This window comes from Salmo trutta, unplaced genomic scaffold, assembly GCF_901001165.1.
Source record: "Salmo trutta unplaced genomic scaffold, fSalTru1.1, whole genome shotgun sequence".
NCBI classification, from domain to species: Eukaryota; Metazoa; Chordata; class Actinopteri; order Salmoniformes; family Salmonidae; genus Salmo; species Salmo trutta.
In genome coordinates this window covers 6,830,862-6,851,801 of record NW_021822911.1, presented here as the reverse complement: position 1 = coordinate 6,851,801, position 20,940 = coordinate 6,830,862, and the positions used below count along the sequence as shown (strand labels likewise).

General features: G+C 40.1%; 1 long non-coding RNA gene and 1 pseudogene across 1 annotated transcript; both read left to right on the top strand.

The window, feature by feature from the left end:
• LOC115186792 (NLR family CARD domain-containing protein 3-like) overlaps positions 1–12,720 on the top strand; it is a 17,093-nt pseudogene extending 4,373 nt beyond the window's left edge.
• A 306-nt stretch (positions 12,721–13,026) lies between these two features.
• LOC115186793 (uncharacterized) lies at positions 13,027–13,992 on the top strand. The gene is made up of 2 exons (XR_003875913.1): positions 13,027–13,085; positions 13,941–13,992. It is a non-coding gene; the product is annotated as an uncharacterized LOC115186793 (long non-coding RNA).
• The last annotated feature ends 6,948 nt before the right edge of the window (positions 13,993–20,940 follow it).

Genomic DNA, 20,940 nt, shown 5'->3' with positions numbered 1-20,940 from the left:
TGAAAGCAGACTTCCATTGGATTTCCAGCACAATGAAAATGTGTCTGATGTCACCCAGACATCATCTGTAGATGTTCTGCTGACAAACCTCATCAAGGGAAATCTGCTTCCCTCTGCTCTCCTCTGGATAACGTCCCGACCAGCAGCAACTAATCAGATCCCCCCTCAGTGTGTTGACCAGGTGACAGAGGTACGAGGGTTCAATGACCCACAGAAGGAGGAGTACTTCAGGAAGAGATTCAGTGATGAGGACCTGGCCAGCAGAATCATCTCACACATAAAGACATCAAGGAGCCTCCACATCATGTGCCACATTCCAGTCTTCTGTTGGATTTCTGCAATAGTCCTTGAACACATGTTGAAACATAAGAGAGAAGAGATGCCCACGACTCTGACTGAGATGTTCACACTCTTCGTGCTCATTCAGACCAGCCTGAAGAACCAGAAGTATCATGGAAGAGATGAGATGGATCAAGAGGAGCTCATGGAGTCACATAAGGAAGTTCTTTTGAAGCTGGGGAAGCTGGCGTTTGAAAATCTGGAGAAGGGTAATCTCATGTTCTATGAAGAAGACCTGAACGTGTGCGGCATTGATGTCAAAGAAGCATCACTGTACTCAGGAGTGTGCACACACATCTTTAAAGAAGAGTCTGTGTTATTTCAGAGAGTGGTGTACTGCTTTGTACATCTAAGCATTCAGGAGTTTCTCTCAGCTGTCTACATGTACCATTGTTACACAAGCAAGAACATGGATGCACTGAAGCCCTTCTTCAAGAGAAAGTCTGAAGAGCTAACCTTGCATGAGCTGCTGAAGAGTACCGTGGATAAAGCCTTGGAGAGTAAGAATGGACACCTGGACCTTTTTGTCCGCTTCCTTCATGGCATGTCAGTGGAGTCCAATCAGAAACTCCTACGAGGTCTGGTGACACAGACAGAAAGCAGTCCAGAGAGCGTCCAGAAAACAATCCGATCCTTAAGGTGATGCAGAGGAAGAACATCTCCCCTGAGAGGTGGATTAATCTCTTCCACTGTCTGATAGAGATGAAAGAACATTCAGTACAGGAGGAAATCCAAGAGTACTTGAGGTCAGAGAAAAGATCGATAAACCTCACACTTGCTCAGTGTTCAGCGCTGGCCTACATGCTGCAGATATCAGAGGAGGTTCTGGATGTGTTTGACCTAAAAGAATACAAGACAACACAGGAGGGTCGTAGGAGACTGCTCCCAGCTGTGAGGTGCCGCAGAAAGGCTCTGTAAGTACTCAAACTTACTGTATGTGGGAGCAGCAGTATTTTTAATAGCTGAAACTCTTGAACATAATATAATACAAACTGATCAGAAAGCAATGCACTGGGGACATATTAGTCGGGCAGGTGTAACAGTGTAAGCAGGGGAAGCTAAGCATAACATTTTATTACAACCTGTCTCTCATGGTATTTATTCTATGTTGACAGACTCAATGGCTGTAAACTCACAGACACATCCTGTGAAGTTTTGGCCTCAGTTCTCAGCTCAAACTCCTCATATCTGAGAGAGCTGGACCTGAGTAACAATGACCTGAAGGATTCAGGAGTGAAGCTGATCTCTGCTGGACTGGGGAATCCCCACTGCAGACTGGAGACTCTGAGGTCAGTATTCCTGTAGTTGGTCAACAAGTGATAACTGTTCACCAGATCCACATGTGTTTACCAGGCACACATAGTCCACACCATATGTGTTTAGACAGTGAAGCTTACGGTTTTTAATTTGGTGAGAAAATCCATGTGTTTCTAATAAGAGTTTGTCACCTTAATTTAATGACTAGCGGATAGCGGGTGCTGTGGCTTTGGGTTTAAACAGCAGGGGTTGCTGGGATAGCTCTTTAGTTTAGAGTTTGGTACTATTGGGAATAATATTTTCTTCACAATCTAGTCGACCAATTTGCTTTCCCTAGAAAAATGCACCTATAATTTTTCATTTACCAAATAAAAAACAGAAGTTATTTGAGTTTCTATGAGTTTCTGTCGATGGTTTTGCCACAAAGTCTAGCGATATCAGAACATTTTCCCACTTGTCTGGTCACATGCACTCTAGCCAACGACTGGCAGATACAGTGCAGAGGGTTCATGATGAGATAATTTTTTTAGATCAAGTTCATCACTGTGCACTTTCACAAACCTGTGAAGTTAATCATAATTTATTTAATCTGTAGCCTAATAAACTGCATGATTTTCCAAGTCCTAGTGTGAGTTAATGTGGCTGCAGTTTATTTCGACATGATGGTTATTCAAGCCAGGGGCGCAACTTTGGTTTTGGAAGTGTTGGGGGGAGGGGTATAATCCATTTGGATTAACACTCCAAACAGCCTACCCGACAACTCAGAGGTGTCCGCATGGTCCTAAAGCACACTGTTGCCTCGTTTTTAACCCCATTCCAATGATAAAACTGGGGGGGTACAAAAATGCAATTTCAGAATGTAGGGGGAAATGTCCCCCCCGTACCCCAGTGAAAGTTGCACCCCTGATTCTAGCAACATTTGCGCAACAAAGCGTGTCCACTACTGGTCCCATGTGCTATTTTACTGGCAAACATTATCCACTCCTGTCTAGAGTAAATTATTTTGTTGACATTTAGGAAAATTTACGACAAATATCCCACTGGGCATTGGCGCCAGTTCAATATCTAGTTTTGATTTACATTTAGCTGAGTTCTCAACTAACCGTAAATTCAACATGAAATGAATAACAAATGTCACCATGTTATTGGATTTAGGTTAAACGTTGGGTTAAAAAAATACAAAATGCCCTTACTTTGATGACTTTTTGCGAATCCATTCAGTTTTCAACGTTGATTCAATGTCATCCCATTGATCAATCAGTTTTTGCCCAGTGGGATGCTATTTCCATCTAGCATTTCATTACTGTTTTATCAGAAATGTACTTTACTTGAATACAAATGGTTGGATAAAAACAAGGTTATTGGCTGACTTGATTTTCTATCAGCTGAAAACTCTTGAAGAAATGTTTATATAAAAAACAATTAGAGAAAACAATGAGCCATGTATGCACAGTCTACACATTAGTTGTGTCTGGGTAATAGTGTAAGCTAAGCATAGCATTATAATCAGTGGAGGGTAAACGCAAGTAAATGCAGTTTACACATCTTTTTCATTTTGCATGAGCATTTACGCATCTTTTGTGGGAAAATGTATTGAAGTATATGGGGAGCTTTACTTTATTCTCTGTTAACAGCAATCAGCGTTTACCCAACACCCACCACTTTTTTACCACTACATCATGGATTATAACACAACCTGTCTCTCATGGTATTAACTCTGTGTTGGCAGACTCACTGGTTGTAAACTCACAGACACATCCTGTGAAGTTTTGGCCTCAGTTCTCAGCTCAAACTCCTCATATCTGAGAGAGCTGGATCTGAGTAACAATGACCTGAAGGATTCAGGAGTGAAGCTGCTCTCTGCTGGAGTGGGGAATCCCCACTGTAAACTGGAGACTCTCAGGTCAGTGTCGTGTCTTTGGCTATGCCGGATTAAGTGATATGACATGCTACTCTATAAAATCCTTTCTCTGCAATTAACCTGTTGGGGATAGGGGGCAGTATTTTCACGGCCGGATAAAAAACGTACCCGATTTAATCTGATTACTACTCCTGCCCAGTAACTAGAATATGCATATAATTATTGGCTTTGGATAGAAAACACCCTAAAGTTTCTAAAACTGTTTGAATGGTGTCTGTGAGTATAACAGAACTCATATGGCAGGCAAAAACCTGAGAAGAGTCCTTACAGGAAGAGCCTGTCTGACAAGTTCTTGTTCATCTTGGCTCTTTTTATTGAAGACTGAGGATCTTTGCTGTAACGTGACACTTCCTACGGCTTCCATAGGCTCTCAGAACCCGGGAAAAAGCTGAATGATATCGAGGCAGCCCCTGCCTGAAACACATTAGCGCTTTTGGATAGTGGCCTGTCAGAGGACCATCAGACTGGGGCTCGTGCACGAGGGCACGAGATGTTTTTATTTTCTCTCTCTTTGAACGAAAACCACCACTCCCGGTCGGAATATTATCGCTTTTTTACGAGAAAAATTGCATAAAAATTTATTTTAAACAGCGGTTGACATGCTTCGAAGTACAGTAATGGAATATTTAGAATTTTTTTGTCACGAATGCGTCGTGCTCGTCACCCTTCTATACCATTCGGATAGTGTCTTGAACGCACGAACAAACGCCGCAATTTGGATATAACTATGGATTATTTGGGACCAAACCAACATTTGTTATTGAAGTAGAAGTCCTGGGAGTGCATTCTGACGAAGACAGCAAAGGTAGTAACATTTTTCTTATAGTAAATCTGACTTTGGTGAGGGCTAAACTTGCTGGGTGTCTAAATAGCTAGCCCTGTGATGCCGGGCTATCTACTGAGAATATTGCAAATGTGCTTTCACCGAAAAGCTATTTTAAAATCGGACATAGCGAGTGCATAGAGGAGTTCTGTATCTATAATTCTTAAAATAATTGTTATGTTTTTTGTGAACGTTTATCGTGAGTAATTTAGTAAATTCACCGGAAGTGTTCGGTGGGAATGCTAGTCACATGCTAGTCACATGCTAATGTAAAAAGCTGTTTTTTGATATAAATATGAACTTGATTGAACAAAACATGCATGTATTGTATAACATAATGTCCTAGGAGTGTCTAAATATTCCATTACCGTACTTCGAAGCATGTCAACCGTTGTTTAAAATCAATTTTTATGCTATTTTTCTCGTAAAAAAAGCGATAATATTCCGACCGGGAGTCGTTTTATCCGTTCAAAGACGAAAGAATAAAAACATGGGGTCGTCTCGTGCACGAGCCTGAGTCCCATTGTCCGCTGATAGACCACTTGGCAAAAGTGCTAATGTGTTTCAGCCAGGGCTTGGAATTACGTCATTCAGCTTTTTCCCGGGTTCTGAGAGCCTATGGGAGCCGTAGGAAGTGTCACGTCATGCCAGAGATCCCCTGTTTTTGTTAGAGATGATCAATAAGGCCATGAAATGGTCAGAGAGAGCGCTTCCTGTTTGGAATCTTCTCAGGTTTTGGCCTGCCAAATGAGTTCTGTTATACTCACAGACACCATTCAAACAGTTTTAGAAACTTTGGAGTGTTTTCTATCCAAAGCTAATAATTATATGCATATTCTAGTTTCTGGGCAGGAGTAATAATCAGATTAAATCGGGTACGTTTTTTATCCGGCCGTGAAAATACTGCCCCCTATCCATAACAAGTTAAGTACCAACGCATATTTTCAACTGGTTCTATTACCGAAATATGGTTCCTTTCCCCCCACTTGTTTGATGTTCCCAGACTCTCTATGTTTAACAAAGGCTATTCAAGAGTCCTTCAGTAGAGTCAGAGAGAGAGGGAAGGGAGAAAGGTATTTATGGGGGGGGTCATAAACCTTACCCACAGGCCAACGTCATGACATCAGTGTTCCTGTGTTTGGTCATTAAGAGATAACTGTTCACCAGATCTGAGTGTTAAGAAACTCAGTATTATACTCAATGCAATGTAAATCTGATACCTCAGTATATGTAGACTGTGCTTAAACTCTACAGTTTTAAAGGTCCAATGCAGCCATTTTTATCTCAATAGATCGAATCCCCGAGCTGACAAGGTACAAATCTGTTGTTCTGCCCCTGAACAAGGCAGTAAACCCACTGTTCCTATGCCGTCATTGTAAATAAGAATTTGTTCTTAACTAACTTACCTAGTTCAACACAGGTTAAATAAAAATAAATAAATACAAATCTCTGGGTAAGAAGTACCTTACTGTGATTGTTTTCAATTTAAATTGTAAAAATAAACAAAAAATAGCTTCTTCGCAAAGAGCAATTTCTCAAGGAATAATTTAGCTAGGACTGTCTGGGAGTGGTCTGAGTGGGGAGGGAAAAACTGAAAACTAGCTGTTATTGGCAGAGACGTTTGGAAGAAAATGTATTCATTATCATTACTCTGGTGTTATTTGTTATTTGCATAACATCATCTGATTGGCCATATGCTAATGAGGGCCAGTGGGCACCTCTCTGATATGTTTCTTGTAATATGAAACCATGTCAAGTTAGCAGTAAACATGCCTTTATTAAGTTAAACCGTTCATTGTGATTGTTCTTACGTATAGACAAACTAGATTACATGACAATTACAATATTTTATATGAATGAGAGATTGCTTGTAGAGAGAATGCATTTTAAAGGCCCAATGCAGTCAAAAACATGATTTACCTGTATTTCCTATATATTTCCACACTATGAGGTTGGAATGAAATTATGAAATTGTTAAAATTATGATAACGCCCTTTTAGTGTAAGAGTTGTTTTGGTGGGATGAAAACAGGGGATCCAAAAACGTTCACCTCTATCTTTTTTTGTTACTTGTTAAATTAAATCTATTTCTCAGAGCAACTGTATTAGTATAAAATAATGTCATTTGTAAAACAAATATGTAGCATACAATATACACTATCTATACAAAAGTATATGGACACAACTTCAAATTAGTGGATTTGGCTTTTACAGCCACACCCGTTGCTGACAGGTGTATAAAATCGAACACACTGCCATGCAATCTCCATAAAGAAACATTGGCAGTAGAATGGCCTTACTGAAGAACTCAGTGACTTTCAACGTGGCAACGTCATAGGATGCCACCTTTCCAACAAGTCAGTTCGTCTAATTTCTACCCTGCGAAAGCTGCCCCGGTCAACTGTAAGTGCTGTTATTGTGAAGTGGAAATGTCTAGATGCAACAATGACTCAGCCGCAAAGTGGTAGGCCACACAAGCTCACAGAACGTAACTGCCGAATGCTGAAGCGCATAGCGTGTAAAAATCGTCTGTCCTCGGTTGCAACACTCACTACCAGGTTCCAAACTGCCTCTGGAAGGAACGTCAGCACAATAACTGTTTGTCAGGAGCTTTATGAAATGGGTTTCCATGGCCAAGCAGCCGCACACAAGCTTAAGATCACCATGCACAATGCCACGTGTTGGCTGGAGTGGTGTAAAGCTCGCCAGCATTGGACTGGTTTGGTGGTTGCCAGGAGAATGCTACCCGCCCCGAATGGACAATGACATCTGTAAAGTTTGATGGAAGAGGAACAATGGTCTGGGACTGTTTTTCATGTTTGAGGCTAGACCCTTAGTTCCAGTGAAGGGAAATCTTAATGCTGAAGTATACAATGACATTCTAGACGATTCTGTGCTTCCAACTTTGTGGCAACAGTTTGGGGAAGCCCCTTTCCTGTTTCAGCATGACAATGTCCCCGCGCACAAAGAAATAGTTTGTCGAGATCGGTGTGGAAGAACTTGACTGGCCTGCACAGAACTCTGACATCAACCCCATCGACCACCTTTGGGATGAATTGGAACGCCGACTGCGAGCCAGGCCTAATCACCCATCATCAGTGCCCGACCTCCCTAATGCTCTTGTGACTGAATGGAAGCAAGTCCCTGCAGCAATGTTCCAACATCTAGTGGAAAGCCTTCCCAGAAGAGTGGAGGCTGTTATAGCAGCAAGGGGGGGGCACTCCATATTATTTCCCATGCTTTGGAATGAGATGTTTGACGAGCAGGTGTCCACATACTTTTGGTCATGTAGTTTATGTAGTTCTGTATTTGTATGTTTTTTATTTTATAGTATTTTTTACTCATCTTTATTAATAATTCACGACCCCACTAAATATAAATATATACAGCTACCAATCTCTCTATTCACTGCCAAATAGTTGCAGTGTGATTAATATCATGTTAAACTCTTTACAGGTTGTCACTCTGTGGAGTCACAGAGGAAGGCTGTGCTTCTCTGGTCTCAGCTCTGAGGTCAAACCCCTCACACCTGAGAGAGCTGGACCTGAGTAACAATGACCTGAAGGATTCAGGAGTGAAGCTGCTCTCTGCTGGACTTGGGAATCCCCATTGTAAACTGGAGACTCTGAGGTCAGTATTCCTGTAGTTGGTCAACAAGTGATAACTTTTCACCAGATCCACATGTTAACAAAGGGCCTAAATACACAATACAATGACAATTTGATACCTCACCATCTGACCTTTGACTGACAGTATATGGAGCCATACATTATGCAGTATAGTATATGGAGCCATACATTATGCAGTATATGAAGCCATACATTATATAGTATATGGAGCCATACATTATGCAATACAGTATATGAAGCCATACATTATATAGTATATGAAGCCATACATTATGTAGTATATGAAGCCATACATTATATAGCATATGGAGCCATACATTATGCAGTATAGTATATAGAGCCATACATTATGCAGTATAGTATATGGAGCCATACAGTATGCAGTATAGTATATGGAGCCATACATTATGCAGTATAGTATATGTAGCAAAACATTATGCAGTAAAGTATATGGAGCCATACATTATGCAGTATAGTATATGGAGCCATACATTATGCAGTATAGTATATGGAACCATACATTATGCAGTAAAGTATATGGAGCCATACATTATACAGTATAGTATATGAAGCCATACATTATATAGTATATGAAGCCATACATTATACAGTAGATTATATGAAGCCATACATTATATAGTATATGGAGCCATACATTATACAGTAGAGTATATGAAGCCATACATTATATAGTATATGAAGCCATACATTATGCAGTATAGTATATGGAGCCATGCATTATGCAGTATAATATATGAAGCCATACATTATATAGTATATGAAGCCATACATTATATAGTATATGGAGCCATACATTATGCAGTATAGTATATGGAGCCATACATTATGCAGTAGAGTATATGGAGCCATACATTATGTAGTATAGTATATGGAGCCATACATAATACAGTATAATATATGGAGCCATACATTATACAATATAGTATATGGAGCCATACATTTTTTACTATATGGAGCCATACATTATACAGTATATTATATGGAGCCATACATTATATAGTATATGGAGCCATACATTATACAGTATAGTATATGTAGCCATACATTATATAGTGTATGGAGCCAGACATTATACAGTATAGTATATGGAGCCATACATTATATAGTATATGGAGACATACATTATACAGTATAGTATATGGAGCCATACATTATACAGTATAGTATATGAAGCCATACATTATATAGTATATGAAGCCATACATTATACAGTAGATTATATGAAGCCATACATTATATATTATATGGAGCCATACATTATACAGTAGAGTATATGAAGCCATACATTATATAGTATATGAAGCCATACATTATGCAGTATAGTATATGGAGCCATGCATTATGCAGTATAATATATGAAGCCATACATTATATAGTATATGAAGCCATACATTATATAGTATATGGAGCCATACATTATGCAGTATAGTATATGGAGCCATACATTATGCAGTAGAGTATATGGAGCCATACATTATGTAGTATAGTATATGGTGCCATACATAATACAGTATAATATATGGAGCCATACATTATACAATATAGTATATGGAGCCATACATTTTTTACTATATGGAGCCATACATTATACAGTATAGTATATGTAGCCATACATTATATAGTGTATGGAGCCAGACATTATACAGTATAGTATATGGAGCCATACATTTTATACTATATGGAGCCATACATTATACAGTATAATATATGGAGCCATACATTATATAGTATATGGAGCCATACATTATACAGTATAGTATATGTAGCCACACATTATATAGTGTATGGAGCCAGACATTATACAGTATAGTATATGGAGCCATACATTATATAGTATATGGAGACATACATTATACAGTATAGTATATGGAGCCATACATTAAGCGGTATAGTATATGGAGCCATACGTTATACAGTGTATGGAGCCATACATTATACAGTGTAGTATATGGAGCCATACATTGTACAGTATAGTATATGAAGCCATTAACTTTTTGAAAATGTGTAACATTTTCTCAAGCTCTACATAAGATATTGTGAAGATCAATCCATGTACGGATGGATTTGGCAGGGGACAGGAAACTATTTCTGAAAGTTGCAAAATATACAGTATACAGCTGCCACTCTTTCTTTTCAAAATAATTGTACTCTTTGCAGGCTGTCAGGCTGTTTAGTTACAGAGGAAGGCTGTGCTTCTCTGGTCTCAGCTCTGAGGTCAAACCCCTCACACCTGAGAGAGCTGGACCTGAGCTACAATCACCCAGGAGACTCAGGAGTCAGACTGCTCTCTGCTGGACTGGAGGATCCACACTGCAGACTGGAGAAACTCAAGTATGTACATGTGTCGATCTGTTGATGAGTGACATACTGTAAGACATTTTTCTGCGTTTGGGTTTGTTATGATAATTGATAGTTAACAGGTTAGGTATCAGAATTGATAGTTAACAGGTTAGGTATCATAATTGATAGTTATCAGGTTAGGTATCATAATTGATAGTTATCAGGTTAGGTATCATAATTGATAGTTAACAGGTTAGGTATCATAATTGATAGTTAACAGGTTAGGTATCAGAATTGATAGTTAACAGGTTAGGTATCAGAATTGATAGTTATCAGGTTAGGTATCATAATTGATAGTTATCAGGTTAGGTATCATAATTGATAGTTAACAGGTTAGGTATCATAATTGATAGTTATCAGGTTAGGTATCATAATTGATAGTTAACAGGTTAGGTATCATAATTGATAGTTATCAGGTTAGGTATCATAATTGATAGTTATCAGGTTAGGTATCATAATTGATAGTTATCAGGTTAGGTATCATAATTGATAGTTATCAGGTTAGGTATCATAATTGATAGTTAACAGGTTAGGTATCATAATTGATAGTTATCAGGTTAGGTATCATAATTGATAGTTAACAGGTTAGGAATCATAATTGATAGTTATCAGGTTAGGTATCATAATTGATAGTTATCAGGTTAGGTATCATAATTGATAGTTATCAGGTTAGGTATCATAATTGATAGTTAACAGGTTAGGAATCATAATTGATAGTTATCAGGTTAGGTATCATAATTGATAGTTATCAGGTTAGGTATCATAATTGATAGTTAACAGGTTAGGAATCATAATTGATAGTTAACAGGTTAGGTATCATAATTGATAGTTATCAGGTTAGGTACTGTATGTTAATTTAAATGTACTGTAAACCAGACATTTTACTTACCACCACATGGAAAATGTGATATGCTGAGAGAGAGAGAGAGAGAGAGAGAGAGAGAGAGAGAGAGAGAGAGAGAGAGAGAGAGAGAGAGAGAGAGAGAGAGAGAGAGAGAGAGAGAGAGAGAGAGAGAGAGAGAGAGAGAGAGAGAGAGAGAGAGAGAGAGAGAGAGAGAGAGAGAGAGAGAGAGAGAGAGAGAGAGAGAGAGAGAGAGAGAGAGAGAGAGAGAGAGAGAGAGAGAGCATTTACTCTCTGTTCTCCTGCTCCCCTTCCAGTGTGAAACCTGATGGAGTGTTAACAATCAAACCATGGCTTAGAAAATGTGAGTGTTGACTAATGTTCAGAATTATCCTGTTATTACTCAGTCTAATTTCAAGTTGATTCAAAGAAAGATCATTTTTCAGAGCTTGTTAAGTGATCTATGTATGTGTGGTTACACTAATTAGACTGGCTCCATTTACTATATAATGTATGGCTCCATATACTATACTGTATAATATATGGCTTCATCTAGATAACCATCTTAGATAACCTTTCCTTTGTCTTTTAATACCTAGAAACATTAACATTCTGATGTAGTATGAAGATGATTTGTGATATACCTGGTTTCATCCATCAGATGTCTGTGATCTCACACTGGACCCAAACACAGTAAACAGACTCCTCTCTCTGTCTGAGGAGAACAGAAAGGTGACATGTAGGAGAGAGGAGCAGCCGTATCCTGATCACCCAGAGAGATTTGAGGACTGTGAACAGGTGCTGTGTAGAGAGGGTCTGACTGGGCGCTGTTACTGGGAGGCAGAGTGGAGTGGGAGAGGGGCTTACATAGGAGTGACATATAAAGGAATCAGCAGGAGAGGAGGGGTTAATGACTGTTGTCTTGGATACAATGACAAGTCCTGGAGTCTGGACTGCTCTGACAACAGTTACACGGTTTGGCACAATAATAATCCCACTACCATAGACGTCCCCTCCTCCAGCTCCCACAGAGTAGGAGTGTATCTGGACTGGCCAGCCGGCACTCTGTCCTTCTATAGAGCCTCCTCTGACACACTGACCCACCTGATCACATTCACCTCCACATTCACTGAGCCCCTCTATCCAGGGTTTAGGCTTTGGTATGACACCTCAGTGTCTCTGTCAAACACAATGTGATGTTTCACTCTAATCAGGGTCATGTTCAGTAAGACACACTGGAGCAACAATGTGGAATATCTCTTTAGTCATGAGATAAAATGTTATTATTATATCTAAATATTCATGATTATACACCACCTAAGTTAATAGTCATTAATAGAATGAATCACCACACTGTGTTGTAAAAACTGGTTTCATTTACACATCACTGATCTGGTTGTTATTGGGCTTCTTGGTGTTTGTAAATATTGTAGAATATTTATTTGTCACATTCTTAACACAACAATCTGGTTTCTGTATGAACTCAATTCAACTGAATGAAATGATGTGACTGATGTGACTAATAAAGGTTCATCAACCAGATGGAAGAAGAGAGGTGTAAATGTTTTAATATTGATCAGAATATGACAGTACAGTAATAGAAGGAAGAAGAGAGGTGGAAATGTTTTAATACTGATCACAATATGACAGGACAGTAATAGATGGAAGAAGAGAGGTGGAAATGTTTTAATACTGATCACAATATGACAGTACAGTAATAGATGGAAGAAGAGAGGTGGAAATGTTTTAATACTGATCACAATATGACAGTACAGTAATAGATGGAAGAAGAGAGGTGGAAATGTTTTAATACTGATCACAATATGACAGTACAGTAATAGATGGAAGAAGAGAGGTGGAAATGTTTTAATATTGATCACAATATGACAGTACAGTAATAGATGGAAGAAGAGAGGTGGAAATGTTTTAATATTGATCACAATATGACAGTACAGTAATAGATGGAAGAAGAGAGGTGGAAATGTTTTAATACTGATCACAATATGACAGTACAGTAATAGATGGAAGAAGAGAGGTGGAAATGTTTTAATACTCCCCCATGTCCTTTTGGGAATTGTTTATTGTTGTCACAGTATCCAAAGAAAATTGTGCCCCTCCTCGGCCGGGCGGCGCTCGGCGGTCGTCGTCGCCGGTCTACTAGCTGCCACCGATCTATGTTCTGTGTTCGTTGTGTTTTGTCTGTTTAAGTCCGCACCTGTTTCCTTTTCTGTAATTAGTAGGGGGGGTATTTAGTTTGTTCCTTTTGGTTTGTGTTTTGTGCGGGATTGTTTATTCGTCAGCGGGCAGGTCTGTGAACGTTCTGTGTTTTTGCAAATTTTTCCACAGCGGATTCTCGCTAGAGGAATGTTATATTTGCCGGGCTGCGCCCCGTGCGTATCTTTGTTTTCTCGGGGTTTACTGTGTTCCCGTGTGGTCTCTGGGCACACCCGATGCCCTCTTATTACGCCGAGTGTTTTTTTCGGTGCAATAAATATACCGTTCTACGGCACTACTGGACTACGTCTCCTGCTTTTGACTCTGCCTTTTCCTCCTGCCGTACGGAATCGTGACAATTGTATGTGCCTGTGCACTTGTTTTACTGGTGCGCGACGGGTTTTGTACGTATGTGTTTGTTGTTTTTGTACGCCGGTATTTTTATATATTAAACCTCTCCGGCTATTACCAAGTTCTGCTCTCCTGCGTCTGACTTCCCTGGCACGAGTTACGCACCCCTTACAATGGCAGCACAGGAATAGATGGAAGAAGAGAGGTGGAAATGTTTTAATATTGATCACAATATGGCAGTACAGTAATAGATGGAAGAAGGCTGTACTGGTTATGTCTCTATGTTAGACACTCTGTTGTTATCTCCCATCAGGCAGTACTGGTTATGTTTCTATGTTAGACACTCTGTTGTTATCTCCCATCAGTCAGTACTAGTTATGTTTCTATGTTAGACACTCTGTTGTTATCTCCCATCAGGCAGTACTGGTTATGTTTCTATGTTAGACACTCTGTTGTTATCTCCCATCAGTCAGTACTAGTTATGTTTCTATGTTAGACACTGTTGTTATCTCCCATCAGTCAGTACTGGTTATGTTTCTATGTTAGACACTCTGTTGTTATCTCCCATCAGTCAGTACTAGTTATGTTTCTATGTTAGACACTGTTGTTATCTCCCATCAGTCAGTACTGGTTATGTTTCTATGTTAGACACTCTGTTGTTATCTCCCATCAGTCAGTACTAGTTATGTTTCTATGTTAGACACTCTGTTGTTATCTCCCATCAGTCAGTACTGGTTATGTTTCTATGTTAGACACTCTGTTGTTATCTCCCATCAGTCAGTACTGGTTATGTTTCTATGTTAGACACTCTGTTGTTATCTCCCATCAGTCAGTACTAGTTATGTTTCTATGTTAGACACTCTGTTGTTATCTCCCATCAGTCAGTACTGGTTATGTTTCTATGTTAGACACTCTGTTGTTATCTCCCATCAGTCAGTACTAGTTATGTTTCTATGTTAGACACTCTGTTGTTATCTCCCATCAGTCAGTACTGGTTATGTTTCTATGTTAGACACTCTGTTGTTATCTCCCATCAGTCAGTACTGGTCATGTTTCTATGTTAGACACTGTTGTTATCTCCCATCAGGCAGTACTGGTTATGTTTCTATGTTAGACACTGTTGTTATCTCCCATCAGGCTGTACTGGTTATGTTTCTATGTTAGACACTCTGTTGTTATCTCCCATCAGTCAGTACTGGTTATGTTTCTATTTTAAACACTTCTCTTGTTTTGTATCGGTCCATGTTCCTCAACATTAAACTCACTAACTGCACTTGCTTCCTGACTCTCTGCGTTTACGTTACACCTTATGATCAGACACTAATCATTCTGTGTTGTTACTACTGTATGATACTGAGAGAACAGGACACTAATCATTCTATGTTGTTACTACTGTATGATACTGAGAGAACAGGACACTAATCATTCTATGTTGTTACTACTGTATGATACTGAGAGAACAGGACACTAATCATTCTATGTTGTTACTACTGTATGATACTGAGAGAACAGGACACTAATCATTCTGTTGTTACTACTGTATGATACTGAGAGACCAGGACACTAATCATTCTGTTGTTACTACTGTATGATACTGAGAGAACAGGACACTAATCATTCTGTTGTTACTACTGTATGATACTGAGAGAACAGGACACTAATCATTCTGTTGTTACTACTGTATGATACTGAGAGAACAGGACACTAATCATTCTGTTGTTACTACTGTATGATACTGAGAGAACAGGACACTAATCATTCTGTTGTTACTACTGTATGATACTGAGAGAACATGACACTAATCATTCTATGTTGTTACTACTGTATGATACTGAGAGAACAGGACACTAATCATTCTATGTTGTTACTACTGTATGATGCTGAGAGAACAGGACACTAATCATTCTGTTGTTACTACTGTATGATGCTGAGAGAACAGGACGATGGGTGCATCACAACAATCTGAAGTGGCCTCCTCTCCTTTATCTGGACTCATCTGAAAACTCAAGACAGGTCAAAGTAACATGGTGGCTTCCTAACTTCTCTCATGTCAGTTGGGATGAAAAAAGTTAGACATAAATCCACTGGATGCCTGGAACGCCCCTCTAACTGGTTATTAGTGGGAAACTCATCTATCAATCCACTGGAACGCCCCTCCACCTGGTTATTAGTGGGAGACTCATCTATCAATCCACTGGAACGCCCCTCCACCTGGTTATTAGTGGGAAACTCATCTATCAGTCCACTGGAACGCCCCTCTAACTGGTTATTAGTGGGAAACTCATCTATCAATCCACTGGAACACCCCTCCACCTGGTTATTAGTGGGAGACTCATCTATCAATCCACTGGAACGCCCCTCCACCTGGTTATTAGTGGGAAACTCATCTATCAATCCACTGGAACGCCCCTCCACCTGGTTATTAGTGGGAAACTCATCTATCAATCCACTGGAACGCCCCTCCACCTGGTTATTAGTGGGAGACTCATCTATCAATCCACTGGAACGCCCCTCTAACTGGTTATTAGTGGGAGACTCATCTATCAATCCACTGGAACGCCCCTCTAACTGGTTATTAGTGGGAAACTCATCTATCAATCCACTGGAACGCCCCTCTATCTGGTTATTAGTGGGAGACTCATCTATCAATCCACTGGATGCTCCTCTAACTGGTTATTAGTGGGAGACTCATCTATCAATCCACTGGAACAACCCTCTAACTGGTTATTAGTGGGAGACTCATCTATCAATCCACTGGACGCTCCTCTAACTGGTTATTAGTGGGAGACTCATCTATCAATCCACTGGAACGCCCCTCCACCTGGTTATTAGTGGGAGACTCATCTATCAATCCACTGGAACGCCCCTCCACCTGGTTATTAGTGGGAGACTTGTCTATCATCTCTGAGCTCTGACTTCTCCCACATGCTGAACTCTAACTTCTCATACTGAAGACATTACCTCCATAACAGCATTGTCATTAGCTAAATGAAACAACAAAACAATATTTATAAAAACAGTCTATCAATATGGTTGTTGAACACTATAATGTATTAAGCAGCATGACAGCTGTACTTTCAGTTTATGGTTGATGCAGCTTGTTTGCCAATATCCAATGTGTTCTCAACTAGTTCAAAATACATGAAGGCACACAACTCATTGCTCCCAGTTTACAAGTAGTATTTTCTGAGCTTCCTACTTGATATGAACACAGCATCAATAACAGGTTGGGCGAGTTCCTCTGCTCAGACGTTGCGGACTCCTGCCAGATCTTTCAACACCTGGATAGATGTTTTACGTATCAGCTTACCACATCATATGTTATAACAATCTGGTGCCTGACTGCACAGTCCAAGACGTGGCATGGAACCATTGGTTGATGCAACGTGTTGTGGAATATCTAATCAAAGGAAGAAAGACTGCAGATTATTTCAAACAACACTTTATTATAAGATTAGCTAAAACGGAGAATCAACTATCCACTCAACAGTGCATAGTTGAGAAGCTCAACGACCAGTGCCGGTTCAACGCTTTTATAAACAAGCACATCCTTTGTATATGTGGCAGTCAGCATATAGTGTATAAAAGGTAATTAGTTGTCTGTGCAGACTTAACTTCTCTAGGGTAGGGGGCAGTATTTTCACGGCCGGATGAAAAACGTACCCAAATTAAATGGCCTACTACTCGGGCCATTTAGAATATGCATATTATTAGTCGATTTGGATAGAAAACACTCTGAAGTTTCTAAAACTGTTTGAATGGTGTCTGTAAGTATAACAGAACTCATATGGCAGTCAAAATCCTGAGACAAATCCTAACAGGAAGTGGAAATCTGATGTGTGGAATCACTTTCAAGCCTTTGCCTATGAAACAGACAGGGACTGGTTACTCATTTAGCACTTCCTAAGGCTTCCACGAGATGTCAACAGCCTTTACAAAGTGGTTTGAGTCTTCTCCGGTAAAAACAGACCGAACGAGAAGCCTGGAAACTTGGTCACAAGCGGATGGCCATTACTACTATGGCGCGCGTGCATGTGGGGAATGTTTTGATCCGAAATGTTTTATAAGACAATGCAATCGTCCGCTTTGAATATTATTGAAGTTCTGATTGAAAAGGCCCTAAGGATTTATGCTATACAACGTTTGACATGTTTGAACGAACGTAAATAGATTTTATTGTACTTTTTGTGGCGACATGTTCCGCGCGCTTCGTACATTTGGAGTAGCTTACAGAACGTGGAAACAACAAGGAGCTATTTCGACATAAATTATGAACTTTCGAACAAAACAACATTTGTTGTGGACCTGGGATGCCTGGAAGTGCCTTCTGATGAAGATTATCAAAGGTAAGTGAATATTTCGAATACTATTTATGATTGTAGATGGTTCCAAGATGGCGCTGGTCTGTATCGCCTAGCGTATTTTTCTGAGCATAGTACTCAGATTGTTGCAAAGTGTGATTTCCCAGTAAAGTTATTTTGAAATCTGGCAATGCGGTTCCATTCACGAGTTGTTAATCTAGAATTCTTTGAATGACAATATTATATTTTACCAATGTTTACGAATAGTAATTTTGTAAATTGTAGAGCTGATTCACCGGCGGTATTGGAGGCAAAATATTTTCTGAACATCATGCGCCAATGTAAAATGCTGTTTTTATATACTGCTCAAAAAAATAAAGGGAACACTTAAACAACACATCCTAGATCTGAATGAAAGAAATAATCTTATTAAATACTTTTTTCTTTACATAGTTGAATGTGCTGACAACAAAATCACACAAAAATAATCAATGGAAATCCAATTTATCAACTCATGGAGGTCTGGATTTGGAGTCACACTCAAAATTAAAGTGGAAAACCACACTACAGGCTGATCCAACTTTGATGTAATGTCCTTAAAACAAGTCAAAATGAGGCTCAGTATGTGTGTGGCCTCCACAACGCCTGGGCATGCTCCTGATGAGGTGGCGGATGGTCTCCTGAGGGATCTCCTCCCAGACCTGGACTAAAGCATCCGCCTACTCCTGGACAGTCTGTAGTGCAACGTGGCGTTGGTGGATGGAGCGAGACATGATGTCCCAGATGTGCTCAATTCGATTCAGGTCTGGGGAATGGGCGGGCCAGTCCATACCATCAATGCCTTCCTCTTGCAGGAACTGCTGACACACTCCAGCCACATGAGGTCTAGCATTGTCTTGCATTAGGAGGAACCCAGGGCCAACCGCACCAGCATATGGTCTCACAAGGGGTCTGAGGATCTCATCTCGGTACCTAATGACAGTCAGGCTATAGTACTCAGATTGTTACATGTCCCATCCAGTGCGGTCATGCTGGAGGATGTTGCAGGCAGCAGAACGTTTTCCACGGCGTCTCCAGACTCTGTCACGTCTGTCACGTGCTCAGTGTGAACCTGCTTTCATCTGTGAAGAGCACAGGGCGCCAGTGGCGAATTTGCCAATAATGGTGTTCTCTGGCAAATGCCAAACGTCCTGCACGGTGTTGGGCTGTAAGCACAACCCCCACCTGTGGACGTCGGGCCCTCATACCACCCTCATGGAGTCTGTTTCTGACCATTTGAGCAGACACATGCACATTTGTGGCCTGCTGGAGGTCATTTTGCAGGGCTCTGGAAGTGCTTCTCCTGCTCCTCCTTGCACAAAGACGGAGGTAGCGGTCCTGCTGCTGGGTTGTTGCCCTCCTACGGCCTCCTCCACGTCTCCTGATGTACTGGCTTGTCTCCTGATAGCGCCTCCATTCTCTGGACACTACGCTGACAGACACAGCAAACCTTCTTGCCACAGCTCGCATTGATGTGCCATCCTGGATGAGCTGCACTACCTGAGCCACTTGTGTGGATTGTAGACTCCGTCTCATGCTACCACTAGAGTGAAAGCACCGCCAGCATTCAAAAGTGACCAAAACATCAGCCAGGAAGCATAGGAACTGAGAAGTGGTCTGTGGTCCCCACCTGCAGAACCACTCCTTTATTGGGGGTGTCTTGCTAATTGCCTATAATTTCCACCTGTTGTCTATTCCATTTGCACAACAGCATGTGAAATTTATTGTCAATCAGTGGTGCTTCCTAAGTGGACAGTTTGATTTCACAGAAGTGTGATTGACTTGGAGTTACATTGTGTTGTTTGTGTTCCCTTTTTTTTAGTTGTGTATATAACTATGAACTTTATTGAACAAAAAAATGCATATATTGTGTAACATGATGTCCTAGGAGTGTCATCTGATGAAGATTGTCAAAGGTTAGTGCTTCATTTAGCTGTGTTTTGGGGTTTTGTGATGCATGGTAGTTGCTTAGAAAATGGCTATGTGGTTATTTTTGTTGATGTACTTTCCTAACATAATCTAATGTTTTGCTTTTGCTGTTTTTAAATCTGACAACGTGGATCGATTCAGGAGAAGTGTATCTATCAAACGGTGTAAAATAGTCCTATGTTTGAGAACTTTGAAATATGACATTTTGTGGTTTTAAATTTGGCGCTCTGATTTCTCACTGGCTGTTGAATAGGGTGGGACGACTTCGTCCCACATACCCGAGAGAGGTTAAGGTAGCACGAAGTTGATAGCCCATTTAACTGCATTCACAACAACAAACACTATAATGTGCTCCTTTCTGCAAGTATCCATACATGTGACTTTCTGTAGATATTAAACCCAAGAGATGTCACATGCTGCGGCCGCACCCAAGCGGACCTTAGCTATAAGCCCAAGTCCTACAAAGACAAGTTTGTATCAGGTTAGAAAAAAACTCTCATAAAATAAGAGACAATTCTGTAAACAGTAAACCACGGGATAGCATGACTAATTATATAATTTTCAAACAATATGTCCTCCCTTTTGAGACTAAGTCTCAACCTAATAGAACGTGACTTACATAAATGTCCATTAACTTCTTACATCTAGACGTTCCGCTAGCGGAACACCACTCCAATATCCAATGATAGGGCTTGGCGCGAAATACAAACTCCTCGAAAATCCGAAAACTTCCATTTTTCAAACATATGACTATTTTACACCATTTTAAAGACAAGACTCTCCTTTATCTAACCACACTGTCCGATTTCAAAAAGGCTTTACAACGAAAGCAAAACATTAGATTATGTCAGGAGAGTACCCAGCCAGAAATAATCACACACCCATTTTTCAAGCTAGCATATAATGTCACAAAAACCAAAACCACAGCTAAATGCA